The sequence below is a fragment of the Ranitomeya variabilis genome, chromosome 4 (genome assembly GCF_051348905.1).
Source record: "Ranitomeya variabilis isolate aRanVar5 chromosome 4, aRanVar5.hap1, whole genome shotgun sequence".
NCBI classification, from domain to species: domain Eukaryota; kingdom Metazoa; phylum Chordata; class Amphibia; order Anura; family Dendrobatidae; genus Ranitomeya; species Ranitomeya variabilis.
Genome location: NC_135235.1, coordinates 297,574,290 through 297,589,841, shown reverse-complemented (window position 1 = coordinate 297,589,841; position 15,552 = coordinate 297,574,290). Strand labels below are relative to the sequence as shown.

The following is a 15,552-nucleotide window of genomic DNA, read 5'->3' as shown; positions in this document are numbered from 1 at the left end:
AGCGCTGTCTCCTGCACGGTCCGTGTGGTACCCAGTCGGCACACGGCTGCCGCATGTGTGCCACACTGATATGCCACGTGAGCTCACGGACACACGGACACGGATAACTCCGGTACCAATTTTTCCGGTACCAGAATTATCTGGACGTGTGAGACTGGCCTTAAACATTTTTGGCAAAGTATTTTTTGCATTATTTAGTTTATAAAAAAAAAACTATTGTAATCCTGCAATTTTCACACTGGCCACTGGGGCTTTTCTTTAGACACCAACTTCCTTTCATTTGAAGGAAGAACTTTCAGCAGGCTCGTTATCATCAGAGGCAGGATTATAATGACACATCTGATAACACAGGATCCACCGATCACAGCAGGTGATGACCAGGCTGCTCCTTCTCCCTTCACAATGACTTTAGCACAGACTCATTTGACTCTTCACTACAAAAGCTGGGGCCGGAGTCTGACCATTGTGGCTAATGTATTAGACCATTGTGGCTAATGTATATCTAGATTTCCTGAAACAACAGAAAGTTACAGTCTAAAATAGCCCCAGTATTCAGAATGTACATTTAAAAAAAAAATCTATTTTTTATTTACCCTATAATATAAATTGTGATATGGTAAAAAAAAAACCATTGCCAGAAATGACAAAAATAAATAAATAAATAAATGTAAACACAAAAAGCTGATGATGACTTCAATTTAAGCAAGTGAATGCCTCCAACACAGAACTTATCTTTATTTGAGCCCTGAGTGACCTCTTTATAAGTCAGAGCGGTCCATCGGGTAACGCTGCTGTCCATCACAACACAGATCTGTCAGATTGTGACGTCTATAATAAACAGAAGCCGCGACGCAGAAACAGAGACTTGCATTATTTCTCAGCACGTGGAATAGGTCTCTCCCTAAATCTGCTGATTCCTGTACATCGGATATCATAGGTTACATTCACATGAGCCGTGTGTACTCAGCCTCGAGTATGGTAAAAAGACCCCGATTCTAGCAATGTATCACTTACTGGGCTGCTTGCTGTAGTTTTGATAGAATCCCTGTTTTATCTGTTGTACATGTAGCAGAGCTAAGGCTTATGGCTATGTATAACCCCGCCCACACGCCTGACTGGCTGCTTTCTGTATACACTGTACATTGTAAGCAACCTGCCAATCAGTGAAAGGGGCGGGGTTACATAGATTAGCCTCACTTGCCTGCCTGGGAGTCCTAGTCCTGTAGTAATAATCTCCTGTTGATAAAACACTTATTGGATTGAAACAACAGCACGCAGCCTAATAAGTGATGCATCACTGGAATCAGGCTCTCTGTCACTATATTATGCTGCCCTCAGATTAAATAGTAAAAACCTGCTAACAGATTCCGTTCAAAACACTTTTTTTGTCTTGTGGTACTCGCTTTCCCTTTTTTTCCACCAAATTCATCAAAACAGCGCACGCGGTTCATGAATTTTCACTAAAAGCAAGAAACAGTCTTCGTCTGTGTCATTAAGTATTTGTGCAAACCGGTAACGCAAAAACTCACATATTTTGTAAAGTGGTGCAAAACTGCACCAAAAAAACAGGAGTAGGGGGTTAGGTAAGGGGTGGGAAGTGGAGTCCATTGGAGGAAAATGTTACAACTTTTATAAAAGTCGCAATTGATAAAGCAACATGAGCACATAAAATGGACTTTAATGAAAGCAAATTTTAGAAAAATAAGGTGCAAGTGAAAAACAGACGAAAAACACCAAAAACTAGACAGAAAAAAAGCACAAATGCAAGAATAAATTGGCCACAAATGATTTATTATATCTTATTAAATTATCTTATGTATGAAAATTAAAATTTGTCATTGAATAAGGGAGGGAAAGCATAAATCCTACACGTGGCAATAGGGAATCTATACAAGTGTTTGGGACCTTGGTGAACATCCAAATCCACTTTTTTATGTTTTTTTGGAGTTCTACTGCCCCAACCGTCCATGAGAGTAGAGTGTAGGACTTCACCCATTACAGCTCACAGTCTAGAGGAGAGGAGGCAGGGACACAGCAGAGGGAAGGTCAGAGGATCAGCCACATGGAAGTACAAAGGGGATTTTAAATAATGCTGTAGGAACTGATCGCCCAATCAGCCTCTGTGCAAACCCAGAGGTAAACTGAGGAGAAGGAGGAAGAGGAGGAGGAGGAGGAGGGCGGACAGTAGTAGGTAGCATTGCTCATTATTCCTGAAGAGGCACCAGGACGTGACACAAAGGCTGACGTGTCTATGCAGAAGAAATAGGAATGTCGTAAAGTATCTCTAGATGTATTTTCAGGAACAGCCAAAAGTGCTGCCCTCAGGCCACCTGTAACCTAAATCACCTGGATTTTCTTCCTAATTTTTTCTAAAAAAGTAGTCACTCAGCTTATGGTTACAGCCCGCTGCAGAACAGGTAGAGACTAGTGATGAGCGAACATGCTGGGATAAGGTGTTATCTGAGCATGCTCGGGTGCTACAGAGTGTCTACGGTGGGCTCATATAATATGTTAGACAGCCACAACACATGCAGGGATTGCCTGTTTGTTAGACAGCAGCGAGAAATGCAGTCGCAGGGACTCGAACATATTATTTGAGCGCGCCGGAGACACTCGGTAAGCACCTGAGCATGCTCAGATAACACCTTATCCCAGCATGTTCACTCATCACTAGTAGAAACATGTCTCCGTCCTAAGCACAAGGGTTCTTGTTACACATGAGGCTAATTGTAAAGCACAATGATGACTTTGCTAGTTACCGCAGTGGAGATCTAGACGTGTGTAGACCAGTGATCCGCGACCATCGGACTCGATCCCTGAGACCCACCTCCTATCTCCCAGCATCCATTTCTATTCTTTGAGTCACCGATTTGGCACGATGGCTACATTGCGGCGTGTGATATCACACCACGATGTCGAGAGGTAGGAAGCGGGTCTCAGGGGTCGCAAACAACCTTTGAAGATCATTGAACTGGCCACTGGATCGGGCCCTACAGACCAATTCTCGCCAGCGCTAGTGAGTACAGGTATTTTACAAATGCACAGTTCTGGTCAAATGGCCCTGGTACCCCTGACATAGAAAACCGCTCTGCTGTAGCTCGTGATAATTACAGGCAGTTCATTTTTTTTAAATGGCGTCAAGATAAAAAAAACAACTTTTTAGTGGTGTCTTGTGGTTCTGAGTTCTTTTTTTTTCTAACAAAAACTGATAATTAGTAATAATAATAATAATAATCTCTATTTCCTCTATATCTCTCCCATATTACGCCGTGCACTCACTATCTGCCCGACTGCTACAGTAACGCCAGGGCATGTGTCACGCAATCAAAAACACCAATGTATCTTGTCTGCAACTTGACTATTTTCGAGCTGCGATTTTGCTGTAGGAAAAAGAAAATTACCAAGTCGCACACGAGTCGCGGTCGCATGTGACTTGGATTAAAGTTTATATTCAGTCGGATGTGACTCAAAAAATCCAACACATATGGAAACATTGGTGACTGTCACAGGAGGCCACAAAACGACACCATAAAAATCATTAATTGTTTTATCGTGGTATGGCACCGAGTGTCACCCGATGTGTAACCCTGACCTAAGTTAGTCACAGAAACTTTAGTAATTTTTATGTTTAGACTATTTGGCCACGTGTTAAAGCTAAGCTGCGTCAGACCCTCTATAGCGCCCTATCGGCCCCTACTATAAACTATCAGTGTGGTGCCTTCTGGTCTCCTCTATAGGTAATGCTTCCAGGGGACAACCCACCATCAGAACACCCCACAAGTTCCTACGACCTACACATTATGATATCTGTGAACATGGTTGATAACACCAACAATATGGCCCCTTATTAATTTCCCTGTTTTGGTGACCTTCATTGGCCAACACAATGGATCCACCCTGCGGAGTAAATCCAAGGCTCCCTCATTTCAGTCTTGTTTTGCAAATGAGACATTGGTCCATATGACTTGTGTTCCCCATTCTTGGGCATTTTCTTTGTTCGTCCTCCACTTTGATGGTACCTTGCATTCTCCACTCAAATGTCTGTCAATTTCCCTTGCTAAAGGTCTTATTGTATCTTGCATCCTACCACCTCCCGCTTCGGGCTCATCTGCCGTCCCTCCCCCACCAAAGACATAGGACCCTACCTCCCCCCACCCAAAGCATACCTTGCATGTCAGCCTCTTCACACTTATAGGGTCTTGCTGGTACTTCACAGTCATAGAAAAGGAAATTACATCTACTCGTAAAGAATCAAAAATAAAATGGTGGTCTGAACCATTCCGCTGTTACTTTTATTGCAGCGTTCTCGTCTTTGGATCTATCAGTCTTCTGATTTTTGTGAAATTCAAGATTATTTTGCCGGTCTGTGGTGCGGTATCAGAGTTTCTCGATTGTCAGATGAAGATTAAAGCAATTCCATGATTAGTAAGATTATTATTTTTTTTTTTTATTCACGTTAGATCGATGTTCCTGATGATGACGACTCTTAGTTACGTTTATGGATGTTTTCTTCGCAAATTGCATTGGCATGGAGTTTTTATTTGGTGAATCCATGATCAGATCAAATGATCAGATCAAATTTAGAAAAGGATGTAACTTTCCATCATGGTTGGAAGACTATAAGTAACAAGACAAAGTGGAAGACCAGAAACGTCATATAATCAAGATGACGGTGAAGAAGACCCTGGTGGACCTATCTAGGCTAGCACAAGATCGATCTTCCATCATTTCTCATCCATCAAGTCGTCATTGCCCGAGATCGAGCCAAAGGCCGTTAAGAAACCCCAAACTTTCCTTAGCACCTCTGCACTTTTAGGGATCCTGTTATTTGCTAAAAGGCCCTCATCAGTGATCATTGGTCGATCACAGTGATCAGGCCACAAATTATCGATCGCTCTTTCATCAACCGATCACATCTTTTATGGTGTCCTAAAAGTAATTTCCCCATGTAAAAAGATGTGCCGCAAATAATATGCGCTGACCGAATGATCCTAATAATAAGCTTAATAATAAGCTACACGGCCACTTTGGCCTCAACACCTGTCGTGCAGCCAACTACAAGAGAAGGGGTCACATTGCCACCCCAAAAGTACGGCGACCAGCAAGTCTGAAGAAGTCCAATCTTGACGGATTTCTTCAATTTGCTTGTTGTAGTCACAGTACCCTCGGGATCATGTGTAAGTGACACCAAGCGAACCTTGTCGAAAACCACTGTCTTGTTAGATCGTCAATCAGCGCAGAAATCTGCCATTAAAAATAAGCTATAAAGAAGTATCTCTTGTCTTATGGAAGACCCAACACACCTTGTAGTCCAGTTCTCACTGTGTAATTCCCTATTTCTCCTGTAGTGGCGCTGTAGAGGAATTAAAAACTTGCTACTTGGTTCTCCCACAGATTCCAGCAGGAAAACCTCTGATTTGCTAATTTTTCCTGGGAGATTCTTTTATCAAAACAATGCTGTGTAATATAAAGTAGAAAACTAAGTGTGATCCATCCATGATTAGATATTTTTGGCGTCTGGTCATTGTGAAATTAGTGGGCATCTCCGTAAAACACAAATGCTCGTAGTCCGCCTTAGCATAGGTTGTTCTCCAAACAGGATATATATGTGTGAATTTACAGATAGCACATATTCACTTCATGGAAATATCGTTTGATTTTCTATCTTAAAAAAAAAAACCAGCACGGAATCTGGAGCAGAAATTCCGATTTGGTGTGGATTCTGACTCCCGTTAATTTACGGTGTGGATTTTTGCTCAAGGTTTCACCCGCTTTCAACGAGCAGGTTGAAATCCACACTGAATCTGCAGCTAAATTTTTATGTAACTCATATGAATTTTGTTGCTGATTTATCATAGATTTTCTCGTAGAATCGCAGCAAAATCTGAGACGGATTTTACATCCCTCAAAGAGAGATGTCAGCTCAACTGTATGTAGATTACAATGAGGAAATAAACCATCTATTATTGTGTAGCGTTATATTACTTTGTAATGTTTTTAAATTAAATATATTAAAGTTTTTCTGAGTTCAAATATTCTAAAGCATAAAAAGTAGATAACTGGAATGGACTGTTCTCCAAGTACAGTGAGCGTTGTTCCATTCCTTCACCACCAGATGGTGCTGCTGGTTTCAGGTCTGTGATAAGAAGATAATGGGAAAATAAATGGGAAACCTAAGCAAAAAAAAAAGTCAGAGATAAGCAAAGTGTTTAGGGTGCATTGGGAGGATCAGTTTTCACAATATTAGTGAATTTATAGCAATCGGTTCTACCATTATATTCTATCAGCTGGCAAATTAACAAATCAGATGAAACGATTCTCTAAGATCTATGATTCATCCTTATGATTAACATATTTGCACTACTATTATCTGCAAGGAGTTTGTATGTTCACCCCGTGTTTGTGTGGGTTTTCCTCCCATATTCCAAAGACATACTGATAGGGAATGTAGATTGTGAGCCCCATCGGGGACAGCGATGATAATGTGTGCAAACTGTAAAGCACTGCAGAATATGTTAGCGCTATATAAAAATAAAGATTATTATTACTATTATCTTCATCAAATGCAGCGGACAGCATGAAGCCTGGTTTTCCTGAGCAGATTTTATCCCCAGAAGGACGATTGACAATATGACAAGTCATGTAAGGCCATTTACACAGGCCAGTTCGTATGTTGTCACATCCCTTGTTTACAACAACGATGATCGTTAACGATCCAATCATCCAGTGAATGAGCATTTTGCACTTTTGACGTTATCTTTACATTGGCCAGGGGTCAGGAATGACATGACCGTTCTTATAAAAGATCACTTGGGGCTTTAAAGGGTTTGTCCAGTCTAAAGCTACTAGTCTGCAGTCACTCTGTGACTAAGAAAAAAACACATAAATTGAGCTTGGTTTGAGTTGGTATACATGCAGCACATAAACACATGTTCACAGTGGCCATGAAGCATACAAAACCTACAAGAAACAAAAATGAGCAAAAACCCTGCTGTAACTAAATAAGTAAAAAGCAAAAGTGCATTTAAATAACACAGGGTTGTTAGTAATACTGCTTTTGATCAAAAATAGCATAACATCCATCCCACCGTCGACAAGGTTCACCCTGATCGGGACGGTCCTACGCTGTCTAATATTAAAAACCTTACCATGTGTCAGAGTGGACCTAAGTGTGTGAATAAGGGCAGACAAAAGGCCCGGCTAAAGCCATGGAGTCAGCTGCTGGCTGGTGGTGCAGGCTGGCAGGAGTGGTAAAGGGAGCCAGGTCATAACCAGGAGTAACCAGTCAGGGGTGGACATTTTGTTGCACAGGGGCCCAAATGGTAAGGTGATCCATTTTCTACCTCCAAAGCAGATGCGCTTTTGCCTTTTTAGGAGCTCTAGGGGTGTAGAGGGCCCATATATTGTTCTTGCACAGGGGCCCCTGTGTCTGCCAGTGTAACCAGTAAAGTACAAAATCAGAAGTTGGAAGAGTATTCAGGGAATAGGCCAAGGACTTTAACAGGAAAAAGCACTGGAACAACAGGAGCTGAAATCTAGAGCTATAAACCAGGCAAGTGAAACTATATCTGGCAGCTTCCAGCAGTAAGCTGGCGTTTATTACTCCAGCTGGACAGCACGCACTCCCATACTGCTAAAATGCACAGCCCTACAGGTCCTAGCCACCCTAGTTTTTAAGGGCTGGACAGATCCTGAGACGCTCAAACTTTCTGGTCGCAACATTTAACCCATTACCAGCGCCGCTCGCTGACTGGTGACAGTAGAGGACACCACAGGAGCAGATCCCGGAGGAGAGTCATAGAGCCTTATTCATTGCTGTAATGCAAAAAGGAGAACAGGATGTAACTTTTACTTTTCGAACAAGGACATTTGTGCAGCGAGAGGCTGTAATGTGTGGGTCTGGCATTAGTGCTGCGGGCCTGGCCTCTGTGTATAGAAATTAGAGCATACGACTTACGCCATTCATGTTCTGGACTAGACAAATCTAATAATTACATCTGCTTTATCCAGAAATAATTTCAGTCATCATCTCAATTACCAAGCCACAAGGTTACTGGAAATATTATTTTCTGGCAGATATTAAGATTCATGTGCGCCGTTCTGTGCAGGCAGCGAGGCGCGGGATCCCATTTAGTGCTTTCTGCCTACATTAGTCACTCAGGCCGATGCTCCTCATCTAGTTTTATACAATACTATCACCAACCCAAAAAGGGACTGGGGATGACTGTGAATCCTAGGGCCGAGTACCTGAATGGAAGGGCTTGGGAATCAGGGCCGCCATCAGGGCATAACTGCCCTTATTGACGTATGGGGCCCCGAAAATCCCAATGGCAGCCCTGGCTGGGGTGATCACCAGCATTTATCGTAGTGGCCATTATCTGCAATCTGCATGTCAGTACTTTTATTATTATTATTATTATTATTATTTATTGTTATAGCGCCATTTATTCCATGGCGCTTTACAAGTGAGGAGGGGTATACATAATAAAAACAAGTACAATAATCTTGAACAATACAAGTCATAACTGGTACAGGAGGAGTGAGGACCCTGCCCGCGAGGGCTCACAATCTACAAGGGATGGGTGAGAATACAGTAGGTGAGGATAGAGCTGATCGTGCAGCGGTTGGTTGATCGGTGGTTACTGCAGGTTGTAGGCTTGTCGGAAGAGGTGGGTCTTCAGATTCTTTTTGAAGGTTTCGATGGTGGGCGAGAGTCTGATGTGTTGTGGTAGAGGGTTCCAGAGTAGGGGTGATACGCGAGAGAAATCTTGTATACGATTGTGGGAAGAGGAGATAAGAGGGGAGTAGAGAAGGAGATCTTGTGAGGATCGGAGGTTGCGTGTAGGAAAGTACCGGGAGATGAGGTCACAGATGTAAGGAGGAGACAGGTTGTGGATGGCTTTGTACGTCATGGTTAGGGTTTTGTACTGGAGTCTCTGGGCAATGGGGAGCCAGTGAAGGGATTGACAGAGGGGAGAGGCCGGAGAATAGCGGGGGGACAGGTGGATTAGTCGGGCAGCAGAGTTTAGAATAGATTGGAGGGGTGCGAGAGTGTTTGAGGGGAGGCCACAGAGCAGGAGGTTGCAGTAGTCAAGACGAGAGATGATGAGGGCATGGACTAGGGTTTTTGCAGATTCTTGGTTGTCGATTTACATGTTTAGTGTGAATCCGATCTTCGTCGCCCTAACATGCAGAAAGTGAATGATTTTTTTAGAGCCTCAATTTGCCGTTCCATCACATTTGCAGCACGCGGCATCAAACGAAACATCAACAGGGCCCATTGGGCACCAATTGAATGCATCACAAATGATGATGGCGTATTAATACAATGATGGCACCAAATGATGCAAAAAAAATGCAAATAAATGACTAACTGACATGTTTAGTCTGTGCAATTAACGTTGAGTACTGTTTGTGTGTAATGTGTAATCTGCAAGGAAAATAAGCCACATTTACAGGCTACAGCTACAGGCCGTTGTGGGGTATTGCAGTGGGTGGTCTTCAGCCGTATCACTAGTAGGCTTCCAGGGTCACGCAATCCTTTTCTCTACATCCGAGATATATGGTCCAATTATTCTGATCAAACTTTTGATAAGAGTGGCATCGGTTTTTCAATGATTTATAAAAACGTTTCTCCACCCTTTCTATTCTGCCAGTCCATGAAAATCGGATATCATCTGAGAGCGGTCCGATGTTTTTCACAGACCCATACACTTGCATTGACCATTTTCATCCAACACTCGGATCAAAATTGGATGTGTCTCCGATATTTTCTGTTTACCATTCGGCACCATGGAAAAAATGTGCACAGCCACACAGAATATCATAGTTACAAGTGCTATCTGTCAGAACCACGGATAACACTCGTGTGGGAAATTCAGTCGCGTGAACAAGAGTACAGAAAGGTCTTCTCAGTGTCATAAATGAACCAAGAGAGACACAGTGTTTTAAATGTCAGAGGAGCCAATACTTAAGGACCCGATAAACATTAGACTAACGTCTGTTAATCCCGTTGTTAGGCCACGTTCATACGTTCAGTATTTGGTCAGTATTTTACACCAATATGTGTAAGCCAAAATTAGGAGAAAAAGTATAATAGAAACACATCACCACTTCTGTATTTTTCACGCACTCCTGGTTTTGGCTTACAAATACTGATGTAAGATACTGACCAAATACTGAACTTTTGAGAGTGGCCTTAACGGCGGGATTGGTTGGCAGTCTAATGCTTTCGGGGGAGAGAAGGATTTGGTATGTCTGATTTTGGACTGCCAATACTTTTTTTTTCTCCCCGAAATAAGCCACCACTGGGCTCTCCTGTGTGTTGGGGAGCCGGGAAGGGTAGCTGTTGGCCGAACCATTGATCCCAATGTTCTCGCTACAATAAATAACAAGAAGCTGGGGAGTTCCATTCTGTCTGTCTTATACACTACTCTGAGACAGGCTGGTTTTATTCCTGTTTCCACATCAGGGTATGCGGCAGTGTTGGACCGGGGAGCCAAGGGACCACCAGTAACCAAATCCAGGGCCCCACTTTTCAGCTACATGTAAATGTGACATTATCCTCAATCACAAATGTATATAACAATGAACTGGGTAGATTGATAAATGAATAAGATGACACCTCTGTCTGTACATAGTGATTCAGGTATAATGTGACAGGTACTGCGCATATTAGAGGGTGGTGGCCCAGTTTTCCACAGAGACCCACCAGAGGATTCTCCTGTTCTCCCGTGCGCCAGTCCAAGCTTGTATTCACACATTTACACTTGGCAGATTCGCTGTGAACATCTCTGCTACTGTTTAGTTCATCTGAATGGGGTTGTAAAAATTAATGTCCTTGATGCTAAAGACCAATGTATGGAGTAAATTTTCAGTTGCATAAAATATCTCCACAAATCTCCCGAGCTTGTTTCTGTTTGGATCCTGTTGGCTGCTCTACTGGATTGTTCAGGGTCTCCAGAAAGAGGATAGAAAGCAGGAAAGCTGTATCTGTTGTGATCTACATGTGGCCTTCTCATCAAATTCTGAACATGTGAACAAGGCCTAAGGGTACCGTCACACAGTACCATTTACATCGCTACGACGGCACGATTCGTGACGTCGCAGCGTCGTATGATTATTGCTCCAGCGTCGTAGACTGCGGTCACACGTTGCAATCACGGCGCTGGAGTGATGCCGAAGTCCCCAGGTAACCAGGGTAAACATCGGGTTACTAAGCGCAGGGCCGCGCTTAGTAACCCGATGTTTACCGTGGTTACCAGCGTAAAAGTAAAAAAAAACAAACAGTACATACTCACCATCTGATGTCCGTCAGGTCCCTTGCCGTCTGCTTCCTGCTCTGACTGAGATCCGGCCGTACAGTGAGAGCAGAGCGCAGCGGCGACGTCACCGCTGTGATCTGCTCTCACTTTCCGGCCGGCAGACAGTCAGAGCGGAAAGCAGACTGCAAGGGACCTGACGGACATCAGATGGTGAGTATGTACTGTTTGTTTTTTTTTTACTTTTACGCTGGTAACCACGGTAAACATCGGGTTACTAAGCGCGGCCCTGCGCTTAGTAACCCGATGTTTACCCTGGTTACCAGCGAACGCATCGCTGGATCGCTGTCACACACAACGATCCAGCGATGACAGCGGGAGATCCAGCGACGAAAGAAAGTTTCAAACGATGTGCTACGACGTACGATTCTCAGCTGGGTGCCTGATCGCAGTAGCGTGTCAGACACTGCGAGATCGTAACGATATCGCTAGAACGTCACGAATCGTGCCGTCGTAGCGATAAAAATGCCACTGTGTGACGGTACCCTAAGTCTTCTGAAAAGACTGCTGGCAGACACCACAGAGGGAAATTTGCTAAATGAGTTCTTATATTGATCTCACCAACTTCAGGACCTTCTTGTACCACCAAAACATGTTTGAGCTATCACTTAAAGGACCTTTTATTTTTTATTTTTTAATTTACACGGAGTCCCTCCTCCAATTGCCGCAGTTCCACTGAATCTGGAACAGTTTTTCTTTTTCTTCTGTGCCCCTCACTTAAAAGATTATGCCCCATCAAAAATAAAGATACAAATTTTTACTTCGGCTAACTGGGCGTGTACCATGGAACTTTTCTGTGCGCGTGGCTGTGTTTTGATTGGCCAGCATAAGAAAAGAAAACGTAAACACTCACAGATGAGTTCTGTGGTACACGCCCAGTTAGTTTAAGGGAACATTTGCATCTTTTTTTTCCGAGGGGCATAACTTTGCAACAGAGGGGCACAGAAGTAAAAGAAAAACTGTTCCAGAATCAGTGGAACAGCAGCAATTGAAAAGGGTGCTCAGTTTAATTGTAAAAAAATCCAGTGAAAGGTCCTCTCTAACAAGACCACGGAAGATGTCTTGTAGGTCATGGCTCTAGCGGCAGACATTTAATTCTGTACATTGGCCTCGATTGATTGGACTTTCAAACTTATCTTTCTAGAACAAAATTTATGATGTGGCAGGTACATTACCCTGCTGATGGAAGCCACAGTCATTGGTATAAAGATGAAATATGTCAAAGTAACACCTGCCTGAATCCCAAGGGTCAATGTTTTAATGTTTTTCAGCAGGCATGCAAAATTTTAGAGAAACCTTGTGTTGAGCCAAAAAATTTGTACTTTTCAAACCTTTTTACACCAGAATTCTGATGTAAAATCTTTGATGAATGAGGTCTTGGAGTTTTTGCTCAGTTTTTTCTCCAAAAACTTTACAAAAATACTCCGTGTGCACATACCTTTACAGAGATTTAGAAAAAAATGCTAAATAAAAACGCACCGCGTACGCAACGTTTAAACATCCCCGATGGCATGGCAGATTATGCATGTGAGATAATCTGATAGATGTGAATATTTGGACCTTTTATGTATAGTGATAATATCTGAGGCTTAATAAGGGAAAGAACGACTGACTTGCCTCATTTTATGCTCCCTCCTGTCCATTTGAATTCTCTTTATAGATTTTGGAGTTTACATGCGCACAGTCGATGATAATCCTGTACAGTCGGGAGAAAGATAAGAACTTCAAACAAAATCTTGGTGGCTGAGAAATTACATTATTTCATCCATGAGTGTTCGAAATGAATTTGCCTCTGGCATTTTATTGCACAAAGAGCTTTTGCAAACTATCAAAAACATTTTTATGTTATGGATTTTTAAAATCAGAGAAATTGTAGTGGCATGCAAAGCATCACAATGTTTAGGGTTATTGATATTTTTCATGATGTAAAAAGCTAAAATGTGGCCTAATTGTCGTGACTCTACAAGAAGTCTATCAGCTTGAAAATCATCTCACCTGACGATCAAGCGCTTTGCTCATTCGTTGGATGATTGCTGGCTTGTTCAGACAGGGCGATGATAATTTAATTGTTCCTGATTGTTACCTAAATTAGATCAGTACTGATGAGCACCAACACTTTTATTATATTAAATTAAGTCGCCTCTTCCCGCAATGATAAGACCCCCATACACCTTAGATAGCCGAACCATACATGACTGGCAGCTATCTCCCCTTACTCCCCCATACACAGGGGCATTCGTTCTGCCAAGCACTCCTGTGTTCTCATCTCTTCTGGCAGATTATCTTACCTTAACACCTCCAAAAATGATTTGCCTGGGTGCCCCCATACACCTTCGACTGTCAACCGAACCCGTTGATATCGGGTCGAAAGGGCATTCTGGCCCCAATTCACCAAAACTGGTATTTTGCACACCAGTCTTGACAAAGAGAACACAGGATTAAGATGTGCCAAATTTCAGCTTCCGCGCCCCACCACAAGAAATGTACACCACTCAGGGACTGGAGTACATCTCTGCCATAATTTTAGACTTAATTTATTGGTTGTGGCCCCTCAATCTAAACTCTGCCCACGTTTCAAAAAGTTTGTGGTGTTGGCTTGGAGTCGTGTACTGACGGCAAACATTTTTTAGGCAACTACAAGTTTTTTTTCAAAGACGTTTTAGGGCAGAGTTCTGGAGAAAACTACTTGATGAATGAAGGCTCATGATGAATAGATTTTATCAATATCCTGTATGTATAAAAAAAGGTCTAAATAAAATAAATAAAACTTGTGAGTATTTTTGAGGACAGCTTGCAGTTATCATGAGCGGACAGTGGTGCATTTGTGTCATCTACAGAGGCCTCCAGAAATGGCTCTTCAATTTCAGTGGAATTTTTGCATCACATAATATCCTGTGAAATTTTGATTTTACTGCAAGGAAAAATAGATTTTACACTGGGATTAAGTTGTTTACATCTAATAAAATATGTCAAGTAATCACACGGTTCCGCTTTAATGACAAACCAGATCATTTTTCGAAAATGTCTCTGACCGAGAATTGTGGCACATGCAACGCTTGGTTCTTTCTTATGACACTTATGGCCACAGTCAGGGATATTAATCGGGAGCTAAATACAGAAACTGAATCAGTTGTTTTACATATTGAAGGCAGCATCAGGGGTCTGTGGGGAGGTGGAGGCACGCAGGATGTGACAGACTGCCCACCTACAGATTCAGAACCCAACAGATTCAGAACCCATGCAGGAAGTGAAGGCAAGCAATGGGAACATGAGAACAGTGAAAAATAAGACCTTTGCACTCAAAAAGTGGGTCCATTTGGACTGATATATGGTTCCAGAACCTGTCTTGGAAATGAACTTGTGAGACATGGATCTGTGAATGAGGTCCTATTCTCATTCATTTAATTCAGCAGACTTGATATAAAATGGATGACGCACAGAACACATTCTTTACTACGTCAATATTTAGTCCAAATGTCTTCCACTTTTTAGTGATCCATTGTTAAGAGTCAATGAATAAATAAAAGTTCAGTCTACCTGCTTCGGGGAAAAAATATGAGAACACAACACTAACAGGTGCAAAACGTATAAAGTAAGAAAATAATGATCAGCTTTACACAAAGTAAAAATAGACACTCAAATTTGTGAACATAGCTTAATCCATGATCTAACCGACCCTCTGGATTAGCCTTTTATCGTACACATTAAAAAAAATGCCACTGCAGTTTTTGATGCAAGTTTTTGAGCCAAAACTCAAAGTAGATCCAGCAGGAATGAGAAATATAAGTCCTAATATTGTAATTCAAGAGCTGACTGGTATATTAGGATATAACTAGTCTCCTGGAATGTAACTACTGCACACACTGGGATCTGTGCAGGCAATAGTGACCAAGCTCCATTGAAACAAGCTGTACACTATGTAAGATAAAAGCTCTCATATCAGGAGAACCATAGCAGGTAAAAAAAAGCAAGTCAATTGTAAACTTTCTCTCATTATTCTGGCATTTGGCAAATATTAATAATTATGGTAATCCTAATTGACCTAAAACGAAAAAGGTTTATTCTGATTTCATATCAGATATTGAGAAAAACCTGCACAGTGTCTTTTTATATAGTGGATGGAAACACCTGGTTTCAACTGTATATAACAGGGGATGCTATATATAATGGGACACATCTCTCAGTGTGCATCGTTTAAAGATGTGGTCTGTAAATAAATTCTATTTCCATC

The 15,552-nt window shown here is 42.1% G+C and overlaps 1 long non-coding RNA gene across 1 annotated transcript in view; it reads left to right on the top strand.

The window, feature by feature from the left end:
* Positions 1–13,067, top strand: part of LOC143768863 (uncharacterized) — a 37,919-nt gene extending 24,852 nt beyond the window's left edge. Inside the window, exon 4 of the long non-coding RNA XR_013214084.1 lies at positions 12,982–13,067. This is a non-coding gene — a long non-coding RNA (uncharacterized LOC143768863). The remainder of the gene's footprint in view (positions 1–12,981) is intronic.
* The last annotated feature ends 2,485 nt before the right edge of the window (positions 13,068–15,552 follow it).